Raw genomic sequence first — 15,122 nt, 5'->3', positions numbered from 1 at the left:
GATACAGAGGCCGAACAGCGGCCATTTACTGGTGATTAGACCCGCAGCACATCAGATCAGCAGTCCAGATTTTGTCAGAGAGTATCAGTGGAAGAAAAGACGCCAGAGAGTATCAGTCAAGATTTTTTAGGGGCTCGAGGCACCTAAACATTGATGAAGCCCCCAGAAAGTCAAATCAATAAGCATCAGCCCATCCTTGCCTTCAAATTACCATCAAGGCATTCAAAGCACCAGGACAGCAAGGAAGCAAAAACCCATACTCATTTATTGCAGAAAACTCTGCAGCAAGCCACCAAGGGTTGCATCATTTATTCAGTTTTGATACATCGGCCCTGAGCACGGCCCAAGATATTTTTTGCATTTATTTCTGGATATGATTAGGTTAAGTAGTCATTTTTATGACCTAATTAGGTCAAGATGTAATAAAGGAACTCTGTAGAGAGTTTTTTCCCTATATATACCACCCTCTATATAGTTTTAAGGGTTGGTTAATTGAGAATTTTCACTAGAGACTCGCTGTGTATACCTGAATTTTTCTGTAATCAAAGATTGCTTAAAGCTTGGAGAGTGAACTGTCTGTTGTTGATGAATGTTTTGAAGAGTTGAAGATGGAATTCCTGTGCTGCGGCCTGAAGCAATAAGTGCCTCTTATCTCTGTTTATGTGTTTTCCATTTTCTAAATAACAGAAAAAAGGAATAGCCTAGAATTAGTTTAAATACTCTCTATGCTCAATTTCTGCTGTTTCTTGATGTTTTCCTCTAAAAGAATTGGTTATGAACATTTAATTCCTCCCGGCTCATGTTTACCCCAATTCACCTGTGTTGGCCAATTATCTAGGGATTCTTAACTGCCCCTAGGTAGCGCCCTGTTATTTTCTCTGCTAATCTGTTGGAGAGATTCTTAACTGCCTCTCTTTCTTTAGCATTCACTCCACCCTTTGAACCTGAAAATTGCTTCAAGCTCAATTATCTTGCTCCATGTTCCCTCACTGTTATTAAGGATCACATCACATGCTCTATTAAGATTAATTCATTAAGGTTTTTACAGACAGAATTGTTGTATTGACTCTACATTATATTATCAATCCTTTCAGAGTTGATTGAATATTATCAGTCTTGACCGGATATTGTTACATTTTGTTACAGAGCTTTTGTGTTGTACATTCATGTTATAAAATTCATCTGAAAGTTGTGTTCTTCACGATTGTTGGATTCAGAAGTAATGATGTTCTATTTTGAAACACAGTCGTATTCCTGTTAATTAAGATTGATCAGATTACTATTCGAGCGTGTTGTGTGCGTATATGATTTACAGGCGCTGTTCCATAACTTAGTGCTGTTCTATTAGTGTGTTCTGCTTGATTTGCCTTAAGAAGTGAAAGATTTCCATTTGATTGCAATGAGTGCATTTGAGTTGGTAGATTAAGTTTGATTATTACTCGCGAGACTTAGTTATTTAATTGTTGTTCCATTCCAGATTTGCTGTTCAATTTCTTATTTGTTGTCCCATTTTGCTATCTTCCGTTCTATTTACTCGCATTTGTTATTTTGGTGTGAGAGACGATCTAAGGCTGTAGTGAGCCTCGACATTTATTGTCTAGCTCCCAGACTCGTGGTCCATGCTCTAATTTCCTTTCCATCAGTTTCCAAAGGGATGGGTTATCGCTGCCGAACCCTTGACTAATAAGTTGCCTAGTTTTCTGAGTGTGTGATTTATTCTTTTGAAGTAACTTAGTGAAAGACAAGCATCCATTTACTCTTGTATTTTTGAATGCTGTACTACTAGCATTACTCTGACAAGTGATAGCCTTAGACTGAGACACTCTTTGAAATAACAAAACGCTCCCGGATTGACATATTAATGTGAGGTAATTAGAGGTGAAAGAGACCCTTTTTATAGCTCTACACCAAACAGAATTCAGCCTCAAACATTGCTTCCAATAGTCCCTCTCGGAATCCACCTGGCCTTGGTAAAACATCAAAGGTCCACACTATTCATTCTACTACAGTGGACAAATCTTCAAAAGGTAAGAAGAAAGGCAAAGGCAAAGGCAAAGGCAAAGTTGATGCCCCAAAATAGGGTCCTCCTAAGTCGTTTGTTGGTGATGCTTCCCAATGGAAGCCTAAGTATCCGTGTCTCATTTGTGTGTTAAAATGTGGCAACAAGAATATTCTAATTTTAATTTGTCCTTGAATTAAAATTGAGAATTAAAATTCTAATTTAGTCTCACAAGCTACTTGGAAAATAATTAATTAATTCATCTTGAGTTAATTAGTTGGAGAAATTCAAGCTAGAAGTCTTTGTGAAGTCATGCAACAGTTATCCCTTAAATTAAGGATATTATCCCTCAATTAAGGAGATAAGGATGAGTTGTATTTGTGTTGTAATTAGTTAACTCAGTTAACTAAGTTAAGTCCAGTTAAATTAGTTCCAAACAATTTGAGGAACTAATTGTGAGTTCAGTTAGTTAATGCATGCATGCATCAAACTAGTGTACTCCAGATAATTGAAGATTCTCTCATTGATAACTCAGGCATGTCAGTTCAGACAAAGACCCAGCTGAGATTAAAGGCAGGGACAATGTACTATCAGTTGCAAGAATTTTCCTATAAGAAAATCTCTTGCATGTAGAAGGAATTCATTCCTTGAGATTTGTGCAGTTTTACAATGTGTTGGAGCAGTGTGTGAGATCAGTGTCACACAAGGTTACAGCTGGATCACCCAAGGAAAACTGCGCAAGGAAATAGGAGGCTTGGAGGGCAGAGGAGAAGGCATATGAGCAGTCTATTCTGTCTATGAGCAGTGTGAGGGATTGTACTGAGAGCTAGATAGCTGTGAGAGCTAAAGCTGTGTGTAATCCTGAGATATTTCCACTTGTATGATAATATAGATAGCGGGGTTTTTAGCTGAGGCTTTCCCTAGAGTATTCTTCAGTGTTTCATGTGTATTGATTCTTCTTCTCTGTTATATGTGTTCCACTTGATCTTGCTCAAATCTATTAAGCTTTCGCAAGTTTGATTGTAGAAGTAGATTATAGTATTTTTCTTTGTTATGTTGCATTATCGATTTAATCTACAGCCAGATTTTCTACATAGATCTCAGAGGTAGATTTGTAGAGAATTTGAAAGAAATTCTACATTGTGAAGAGGATCACTATACTAAGGACTGTCCCATATGATCCAAAGTTAGTCGTTTCCTCAAAGGGACCCCAACTATCCTAAATGTGCCATTTCCATCCTAACAAACCCAAATGGTAGACTAGCCTCATTCGTCTACTTGCTCAGGTTCACAAGTGTTCATGATGAGTACTCCCATCAATGTGGCTACTAGATCAAAATATTATCAAACTCCTACCTCAATAGCAAGGAAAGAAAAAGAAGTTTCCCCTTCTTCTTCTGCTCTGTTAAGTTCTGGTCCTCTTCATATAGAGTGACCTAACCCTGATTCCATTGTTCGGCCACCTTCTCGAGGTGTGCTGCGAAAGTCCTCATACAATCCCAACGCTCGCGCCACTCAACACTATAATATTATTGAGGATTTAGCTCAGGCGCCATCGACCAGGTATGCCCTCGAGGTACTTCAAAGCTATCCGTCTCAATGGAAATCATTACTGTTGGCTATTGGGGGTATTGATCCTGCTGATTCCAGTCTTATATGTTTTGATCTAGAAAAGCACGTTCCGCGTCTTCCCCATCAGATTGACTTTCTCATTCAGGTCATCATCAATGAGAAAACCATCCACAAAACCGTCATCTCTGAAGGTGCTTCCACCTGCATCATGTCTGTTTCTTATTGGAAGCAAATGGTTCACCTACTCTAAACCAGTCCCCTAACACTTTGGAATCTTTTGACAGGTGCAATTCGCGACCATTCGGTGTCTTACCCAACCTTGCCATTACTTTGGAAGGCAAGACAGTGCATGTCAAAGTAGAGATTGTTGACACTAATCTCAATTGTAATCTTCTACTCGGACGAAGTTGGAACCATGCCATGCATGCTGTAGCATCCTCCTTGTTCCACGTGATTCGTTTTCCCCATCAAGGGAAGATAGTCACAGTTGACCAACTGTCCTTCTTTGCCTCTTCCTCCTCAAATGGAAATGTTCTGTATGTCAAGCACACCAGTGCTCCTTATGAGAGTGTGGGGGCTAGACACTTTAAAGATCCTGCTATGATGGATATCTTTCCGCTCCCACCTCCTCATGTTGCCTATGTTAACATGATTTCGGTTAAGTATGATCCTTGGGTCATTCCCTCTTTGGATCTTGTTGACACATGGGGCGAGGTAATGCCGTTAAGTCCTGCCAAAATTATTTATGTGGAAATTGTTTCATCTTCGCCTTCGGTGTCCTCTGATCATCCTGTTTCGAGTTCATTTCTCGACGTGTTTTCTCAATCCATGTGGCTTAGTTCTAGTGTTACAGGGAAAAGTGTCTATATGGAACTACTCTATCCCACTAAGGTGTGACAACTGCCTTAGAAACAAACAGAGAAAAGCTACTTTCATTTTTCCTTTATGAATTATAGATAGAGAGGAACAGAAAGACCAACCTCTGTCTTGCGATGATCTCCTGATTTGATTCCTCTCTTCTTTGATAGTCTTCAGCTACCTGCTCCCCTGCGCGCCCAGCTTCACAAAGTACCTGTAAGATCACAGAAGCATAGCACTATACAAATACATGGATCTATAATCATAAACAATCTAGGATCAGATGTAAATTGACCATACAAATGTAGCAAGCATCAATGACACAAAAGCATGGAGGAAAACTTGAATAGCTTTTATTGATAAACAAGAAAAGAGCCAAGAGGAGTTAAAACCAGTTGTTCTGACCCAGCATCAACCTCCTAGCAAAGAAGCCCATCTTCACCTCAAACAAAGCTTAGATCACCCAACAATCTGATGTTTGTCTCAAGAAACCAACAACAATTCCTTACAATATGCAAAATTCCAGCCCCTGGATCTCTGGGATGAGGGATCCATATATAGATGTTTGTAATGGAGATGAGTCAGCTCATGATTTGATTAGTGTCTTCCCTCTGATAGTTCTTGCTTCCACTTGGAGATTGATGGCCTCTTACTCATCCTTGGTCGAATTCAGTGAGGCAAGTGTCACAGGAGAAGATTCTAGAAGCTTCCATTGCCTCTCCACCTCGCGGAATGACACTGCCATTTGTCATTTCTCGCCCATCGCACCCCACAGAAGGGGTTTTTGAAATGCAATGCACCCACACAGTGCATTTAGGTGAGATGCAACGCACTTAGCCAGTGGAGCAGCTGAAATGATCCTGTTTTGACCAATTCTGAGCAGTTTTTCATGGAGAACTTCTGGGAGAAGCTCTAATTTGTTGACCTTGTTCCTTTAGGGGTTAGAACAACACTTTTAGGGACTTAGGAGCCCTTGGTTTATGGACATTTCATGCTTGGGATTGTAGGGCCCAAAAATGTCTATAACAGTTGCCCCCTAAAGCATGAGGTCGTTAATCTTTTGATGTCGGGTGAAATGCTTTATTATGAGGATCCGAAGTTCTTTCAATGCTGGGAGGAGAGCTGTAATAAGATACAATACAATACATTATCTTCATAATATTTTCATGATCTAGCTGAGGCGGGCATTCCCATGCTCAGATTTATAAATTTATTTTCATGTACATAGGACAGACAATCGTCTGAGTGTAGACTGATGATTCTGATAGAGCCATCATCCTTTTGGTTGGATGATTATCTGTGCAGCAATGATGTACATTTGATGTCTTTATTTCCCTGAATATATATCGCAGCCCGGATGGATGAAACTAGATCCGGGGTCTTCAATCTCATTCGATCTTCACTCGAAGTACAAGTCGATCCATGTGAAAGTTGTTCTGGAGTCGAACATGGAAAGCCATCGCCTGATTACCAGCCAATGATGTAAGCTGTTAATAGGCGCGAGAGGAGTCACCGATAATGATAATGACCCTCAAGGTACTGCAATACAATTCACGTGGTGTGAATAAAGGACTTGGCGTCGAACACCACGCAAAATATTTCGGTCGAAGGTCATTGATGTAAACCTATCGCCGGAAGTGAGAAACTTGCCATTGAGGCATGCAAGCTTCAAAGTACTGAATGGGGTGTTCCTAGATCAACTTCTTGGATAATGAGTTGATGTCGACAAGAAGCGATCCGTCTTAATGAATCCCACATCAATGACACGGAACAGAGCAAATGATTTTAATGGAGGTGAAAACGATATGGTGATATAAAGTTCAGGGTGGCGGTCATGAAAGAATGGAGTATAAATGTATGGTAGTGGGTGAGACACAGGTGAATTCTCTGAATGATTTCTCTTGAACATATTGGCGACACTGATGTGATGGATTGGTAGCATTAACCCAAAATGTGGATGATATGATGGGACCATGGTGATGTGACCGGTGAATGAAACAACCCAACCCGACTCGAACATGGAGTGGAAGTATCATGTTCAAGGGCGACTTGCTACCAACAAAGTTTCTTCAAGTTTTCTTCCCAATTTTCCCCAGTCATTGCTGACCAGTACCTCTTTATTTTTGTCAAGCTTGAGGAGGATAACATATGCTTATTCTATAATTTTCCCTTCGGGCAAACCCATCGCTATGTTTTAACGAGCCTATCGATAGTGAAACTCGTTCTCGTCTATAGACAAGTTTGTCGCTATTAAAATTTTAACGAGTTTAACGACAAAGATAACTCGGTCCTTTTCAATTTTAGAGAGTCTGAAAAGGAACGTAAAGATAACTCCAAAATTCCTTTTTCGTCATCTAATCCCTTAAGTTCGAAAAATTATAAAACAATATAGAAGGGATGAATTTTCGATACTTTTAATGAGCCGAACAAAACAAGCGCTCGATATTTTTGTGTAATAATCCCTCAGGTCCAAAAAGATTAAAATCTAGAGGAGGGATGGCACTTCCTGTCCCTTTAACGAGCTGGAGAGGCCAATGGCTCGGCAATCTTTTCATATTTTACGAGTCAGTTGAAAAGAGCTTAAAGGAGACTCGTCTTTTGAGGAACGAGTGATAAAATGGGTAGCAGCTGATTCCAGGTAAGGTTTGGAATTTTCCAATCACGACAGTGTTACAAGGATGGCTAGTGAAATCACTCTTCGCAGCTGTTCCTCAAAATGGGTAAACAATCAAATGGGGGTGAATGATCAGCCAATGCAAAAGTGGAGGTGACGGTGCAAACACGACCAAGGCTTTAATGGCTGAAGTACTACATTCACGATGGTCATTTATCGGGGAATAGTTCATTTTTTAACGAGCTTAAACGCGGGAGGAAACATTTGCTCATGGCTTATGTTTATTTTTTAATGAGCTTGAACTATGTGCTAAAACTGCTTGATTAATCCAGTCGTGTGATAAGAATGTCTCATATAAAAACGGCAACTTTTAGAGTTTTTCCCCACATCCTTTCTTTATGCAAGTTAGGAAATGACCAATCCAAAAAATAGATAAATGATCACTCTTTGCTTGCACTCCAAAAGGTTTGCATGCCCCCAGGTATAAAACAGAGTTTCAAGGTTACCCCTTCTTTAGTCCGTTAAAACATTTGTTTTACTGAGAGAGGCCTACCTCTTACAGGTTACCCAAAGATCGTTCTATTCACAGCGCAAACAAAACACTTCTTCAGCGATGTCTACCAAAATAGACAAAGGTGAGTGAAGGAGGCTACTCCACTCACATAACTTTGACAAGAGAATCTTGTTCTAAAATAACCCCCTCTTCCAATCACGGACGGGAGTACAGACTAGTCATATTCTCTCGCGGAAACCTACCATATACTCGAGGTTTTCCTACCGAAGCAGGCCAGGGTGCATGCCCCCTGGGTTTCAGTCATGTCCCCCCGAATCACTCGCGCTCATCGGGTGGACGAACTGGAGATTGAGACATTTCTTGTGTGAAAAGACCATTCAGGGATGGTATATGACTATTTACTCTGTATGATCCGGGAAATGAAAGCTGGTCTACGAGCTTGACCACTCTTCCTTTGTGCGGAAAACACATTACTCTAAAGAGTGAGGAGACAATTGCTCCCATGCAATAAATATAGTCTCGTCTAAGGAGTAGATTGTAATCCAGGGGTCCTTGGACTACCATTACGTTCATGTGAATGGTTTTCCCTCTCAATGTTATGGGCACATCGGGAAGGATCCCTAACGGTCGACTGGTTCCTTTATCAAAACCTGTTAGATTTCTCATCTCAGGCAAAAGCAATGGCGAACCAAGCGCTTTCCAAGCAGTTGAGGAAAGGATACTCACAGAAGCCCCCTCATCTATGATGGTACCAGCCATAACCATTCTATATATTTGAACAATGATTCAGAATGGTACACTAGCTGGTAAACAGGGTCTGCCTAGTTGATTCCAGTTGAAGGAGACAACTAGGTTGCTTGGAGGTGGGACCGAATAGATGGCCGGGTACGACTCTGACGAAATTCCTTCCTGTGGTAAAGGAACAGGTAAATTGCCCCCATGTTCGTTGGAGTCTGTGTTTATGAAAAGAATTTGGACGGTGTCATCCTTGTTCTCTTCAGTGACTGTATCATCTGAAGATGCAACCTCTGAAGGCAAGACTGGGTCAACTGCCGCCTCGATCTTTTGAATTTCTTCTGGTATGGGTTCAGATGGTTTATCTTCAATGATAGATGCTTCAACCGACCACCTGAGCGGGCCAGCTGGATTTTCAACTAGTGACGGACTCGGCAAGAGTTTTTTATATCCAGGAGGGAGTCGTAACGGTGAAACCGGACGATCATCCAAAACTCTTTTAGCTTCGTCTAAGAAGGGACAATGGTGGATGGCATGATCCCCTTCGCACAGTTTACAAGGAAATCTATATTTTCCTTTTTGTCCTGGGGCTTCACTTTCACTAGTTTGACGGGTAAATCTATATCTAGGCATCTAAATATTTGAGGGTGCAACAAAGTAGGACAATAACAAAGACTTGAATCTATAATTCCTTTCCTTAGCCAGTAAGTGGACCCAAACTAACATGGAAATATTGGTGGAATGGTAGGTGGCACCAAATGGAAAAAATTGATGTTGTCACAGTTGGAGGTGACGACACATGGAACCCATATTCGGTGTTTTTTGGTGGTCAATTATACAAGTGGAAAATTACATGTGGCATTACCTTGACACATGGCATCCATCTTTAGGATTTTTGTGTGGCCAATTGTACATGTGGAAAATGACACATGGAAGTAGCAGAGAATGACATGTGGCAGTTGTAGAGAACATCATGTGGTAGTGTGTTGACTTGGAAAATGACATGGCAGTGATATGGTATAGATGACTTGGAAAAGAGGATTACATGGTAGGTCCTAATTAGCTCTTGAAGTTGTGACGTGGTAGCTCCTCAAGCCTTGGGATTCGCACTAGGGATTGGTTTGGTGAAGATTTCCTGTGTTTTTTCATTTTGGCCAAAATGGTGAAGAATAAGACAATCTCACCAAAATTAGTAGTGGGGCCCTTATCTATCTATCTAACCATCTGGGAGCACGAAGAGATATGTGGCCACCTAGTGTCCAGGATGTACTCAATGTACTCACTAACAATGATCCTAGATCTAGATATAATTTTCAAAGGAAAATTGGTCAATATTCCACGTGTGACATGGTTCCACATTGCAACAAGTTTTACAGCCATCAAGCATCCATGGGTGTATGCAACACTGTCACTAGCAAATGGGCAAGATTTGAATACGTCATAACCAAAGGATTTGGTCGAGGTTCTAAAATTGATTTTGTTTTCATGTGTAAGAGTTTCTTTGACTATCTGGGCCTCCAAGTGTGGAGTGATCTCACATGTCAAAATTTAAGCATGGATTTGAATACAATTTAGAATTTTGTAGAATTTTTCCTACAAATCAGCTAGCTTTGATACCATGTAGAACTTTTTCTACAAATCAGCTAGCTCCAATACCATGTAGAAATTCCCACTGTAGATCAACTTGGTAATGCAATGTACTAAAGCAAAACACTTGATCTACTTTTACAAACAATTTAGAAAAAGCTTAATCAACCATGAGAAACATCAATAAGAACACATATAACTGATAAGAATGAATCAATCACACATAACATAGAAGAATTTACCCGGGGAAAGCACCTGCCTAAAACCCCATCGTTGTATTATCATACAAGTGGAAATATAGTCCGGATTACACAAAGCCTTAGCTCGGAAGCTATCAGCTCTCAGTAAAATCCCTCTACTGCTCATAGACATTCAAAGGCTTCTCACAAACCTTCTCCTCTACCCTCCAAGCCTCCTATTTCCTTGTACAGTTTCCTTGGGGTCCAGTGCTGCCACCTGTGTGAATTGGCCTCTTCACGCACTCACTAACCTCTGATCTAACTGTACAAACTTGAAGGAGATAAATCCTCATCATGGATGAGCTTCCTTTATAGGAAAAATACTCATCCAACTGATAGTACACTGTCCCTTCTCTGATCTCAACTAGGTCTCTGACAGAATTGACATGCAACAGTTATCCATGAGTGAATCCTCGGTTATCTAAAATAATAGTTATCACATGCATGCAAGCATTAACAAACTATATTTTATTATTTTAACAACTTGTTAAAATAATCTAACTAGACTTGACTAGTTAGAACTAAGTCAATTGATTCTCTCATTATAGAACTCATACTTATTCCCTCAATTAGTGGAGGAAATTAAGGATAAACCCCTCAATCAGTGGGACAACTCATGTGCATGCTCACAAAGACTTCAAATTCGAATTTCCTTAACTAATTAACTCAACTGAATTAATTAATTAATATTTCCAACTGCTGTTAAGACCAAAGATAATTTTACTTCCTATAGATAGACTAGGGACTGTTATAAATAGGAAGGGACCCAGAAATGCTATTTTTAGAACTTTCTATTTTTAGCAGTTTCACCTCTCACCCAATATGGCCAATGACCTCACTGGCCAAACTGCTATTTTTAGCAAGTATATTTTTAGCACATTCTAAATTTAACATTTCTTGGTGCACATTTTTCAACATACAAGTGAACCAGTCATTAATTTTTTCATCCTATCACTTAGACAAACGAGGTGTTAGTGGAGCCCTGGAGCTAGATTTCATATTAAGCAATCCAAGTAAATGAAATATCCAGAGGTCCAGTACTTTAAGTGGACCCAGATTCATATTTTACTAAGATTTTTGTTTAAGCCTGACATATAGTATGGTTTCATGGAACTAAATGTAAGCCTCTGAGGAGCCAAGAATCCATTGATTTAAGTCTTATCTAGGTTATTCAGACCAAATTTCCAACAACAAAAATAAAATGAATATTTTAGGTTTCCCGAATTGTCCTTCGTGGAAGGTCGAACATGCTAGGTTTTGTTGATTTAGTAAAGTATAAATAAATAAAAAATGAAAAGAATCGGGAGTGCTTGTGTGGAGTGTGCCATTTATATAGTGGTGCTTTATTAATAGAGTGAGTGATCATTTGTCTAGTTTGGTTGTGAGAAGAGAGAGAAATATAGAGAAGTGAAAAGAAGGCATGCATGACCGAAAGAAAACGAAGCCTGGGAAATTAAATCCATGGAAGATGTGTGATCGCAGAAAAATTTAGAGGATAAAGTCAAGGAATACATGTGAAATTGTTTAATAATGCACAATTAAATGATATGAAATCTATAAGTTTGATATGCTTGAATTTTGAGTTGTAAAGAAGTAGACTAGAGTATGGCCTCCAAGAGATGAGAGTGTGTAAGTGAAGAACATAGGAAAAAATTATAAGGGTTGTGTATAAAATAGATTTGAAAATACAAAGAAAGAATTGATATGTAGAAGTAAAGGAGACCTTGAGGAAAGAAAAATTGGATCTAAAATTAGGGAGTTATATAAACAAGAATACCTATGGATCTGAGTTTGAAAATGTATGAAAAATGGATTAACAAGAAGCACATGTTGGTGCTTTCATTTCTTATGGGAGTGGTGTCTCCTTCTGGTTGGTGCCTGTAAACAATTTCAAGTTGATGTCTACATTTCTTAGGGGACTAGTGTCTCCTTTTGCTTGGTATCAGTAAAGCATTTCAATTTGGTGCTTGCATTTCTCAGGGGACTAGTGTCTCATTCTAGTTGGTTCCTGTAAAACATTTTAGGGGGATGGTGCTTCCTTATGGTTGGTGTTAGTAAATCAATGTAATAGTGGATTGGTGACTACACCATCATTCAATAATAAAATAACTTTCATATATATATATATATATATATATCTGGTGTATTATAATGTTTCTTATGTGGTTGACCTCATATATACATTTAAGTGTTTTTATTGATTAACATTGGCCATTATACTAATTCAACCACCCCCCCCACCCCACCCCAATATAATCATATTTCCATCTTAGTATTCTCTACAGAGATTGGAGGAGTTTTTCCTTCTTCATCTCCACTCCTAGGGACAATATAATTATTGTAGCTATCACTTACAGTGCTTCCTAGTAACCTATGCATAGTTCCAATATGAACTCCCCTCATCAACCATACCATTGTTCCTCAAACCATCCTATAGGTTTCCTATTCAAACATTGTTTTTAGACCTACATTGCTCATATTGTGTACATAAAGCAAATTTGTGGCCAATGTTGGGATGTGAAAAATACTAGGGAATGTTCTAATCCTTCTATCCATGAGCTTCAATTTGACTTTTCCTTGTCCTATGATTTTAGTTTTTTATTAATCTCCTAGGATAACATCAATACCATCATACCTTTCATACTAGAAAAACCACTCTTATGAGGATTCATATGAAAATATGCACTCAAGTCAACTAGCCATGCCTCATGATTTATACGCGTGTTTGAAGAAACCAAATACACATCCTCTCCTTCATCTGAGGGGTTTTTTTTCTTCTATAGAAGGTGCCTCATCATATCCATTCCCACTCTCAACACTTTAGGATTGACATTGGTTCTTTTAATTCCCTTCTTTTCCACATCTCCAACATATCTTTATGAGTTTTCCTAGAGATATAGATCTTCCTCTAGAATTAAATCTCCCACTTGATGAATTATTATGTATTTCTATTCTCGGAGCATCACCTTATAGATAAGACATCTACACTATGAATTTCCATTTTTTCCTATCTTCGTCTCCTATAATAATAAGAATGATACCATTTCATTGAAATTTTAAGTAGTTTTATTCTACCTATGGTAACAACTAGACTATCCTATGAGTCTAGTAAATAATACAACATATTGATACAATTACTTGATAATCTCAATATATAATAGTTAACTTACCATAGTATTGAAATTATTTAGATGTTATGTTATCGAGTCTTCATCCTTCATCCTAATGTTATGCAACTTCTTTAACAGGAACAATTTATCCACCAAGGACTTAGATTGATACAAAGCCCCTAACTTGGTCCATAATGCCTTTATTGTAGCTTATCCTGAAAAAATTAGTAACAATGAATCTTAGATACACAACCGTATTATTTTCTATGCCTTTCAATCCAACTTGGTCTAGTCTTCTGTCGACATCCCCATAAATGCAATCAACAACTAAATGATCTTTGTCCACCAAAATATTTTCCATTCTGAGCTTCCATGACTCAAAACTCTATCAATCAAATTTCTTGATCTCTACTTTGAACAACTCACCATTTTCTTTCAACACAAGAATTGATACCACTAATATCACACTGTAACAAGATTTACCACAGGCTTGAACCAAAACCATTAGCCACAAAGGTGTCACCTTGAAGCCAAACTGATCAAATACCAAATGTTGGTTTTAACCTTATACATTTAATTGTTGCAAAGAAATTATTAATAAATTTTAAAATATGCAATAGCACACACAATTAACAAAAAGAGTTTACCTTGGAAAGTTCCCAAACTAGGAACACCAAAAAGGTTTTTTGTATATTATATCTTTACAATGTTAAAATACAATATGCATATCATGTGGCATCCATAAACCTCCAATCTACTAACCAAGGATTAGAATACAACCATAATTCCTTAACCTAAATTTCACTACCATGGACCACAATAATTGTGTACCATAAAACCACCAAAATGGAAAACCATGTGTTGAAAACTACAAAAAATGGATGCCAAAAATAGCCCTAAAAAAATCCAAGAGATCCATCCCGGAATAGAAATCATGCATGGGGCTAGTCGTGCAAATAATGTAACACACAACAACAACAACGTCAATACTCTAAATTGAGCAGATTGGTTAAGCCATGAGAGCAATTGGATTGGGTTGAATTTGATATAAGTTTGTAGCACAATTCATTTTCCTTGGTGGACTTATAGTCGAGCTTGGGGGTGGCATCTACGATATATTATTATAGTTAACTGGAAAATTATTCATTGGAAACCTATTTCTTGGACTAACTTTTATTAAAATATAAATAATTTTATTATATTTATAATTCTGAAGTTAAGTTCTATTTCCTAGGGTGCAAATATATGGAATATATGTGATGTGTTTAAGAGTGCAAATATATGGAATATATGTGATGTGTTTAAGAATAAGCATTTTCTTGCCTTGATTTTCATTAATTTAAGTTAAAATTTTGTTGAATTTAGTTATTACATTCACAACTGCATTTCCATAAGTTTTGGGGTTATTCTTGAAATCCAATTTTAGTTGTTTTAAGCATGGTAATTTGGTCTAAGTTTTGGGGTTATTCTTGAAATCCAATTTTAGTTGTTTTAAGCATGGTAATTTGGTCTAGTAATGACTTTGACTATTAAATATTTTAATAATCAACAATCCCATTATATATCTTGAAGTTCATGGAAGGAAACGTTCTCCACCACTCACTAGCTACATAAGAGACAACGTGAATGAGGCATCGATTGATCGAGTGGGCCTTTAGAAGCAAGTGGAACGGATTAACAATCAAATTAAAGCTAAAATGCCATCTCAATAATAGAAGGGGTGTTTCTTCATCCCAACTTGCCATATTATTTATGTGATTTAATTATTCCATTGAAATTGTGGTTCATGCTCAATAAATGTTTCACAACCAATTTGTAATAATTTTATGTCATATTCTCTTGTGAATGTAAATTTTTTCCATGTGTTGATTTCACAAAAAAAAACAAAACAGTA

Source organism: Pinus tabuliformis, chromosome 8, assembly GCF_031772625.1.
Source record: "Pinus tabuliformis cultivar Carrire ecotype Pingquan chromosome 8, CPIR1, whole genome shotgun sequence".
Taxonomy (NCBI): Eukaryota; Viridiplantae; Streptophyta; class Pinopsida; order Pinales; family Pinaceae; genus Pinus; species Pinus tabuliformis.
The sequence above is the reverse complement of the archived record's forward strand: the minus strand, read 5'-3'. Positions refer to the sequence as shown.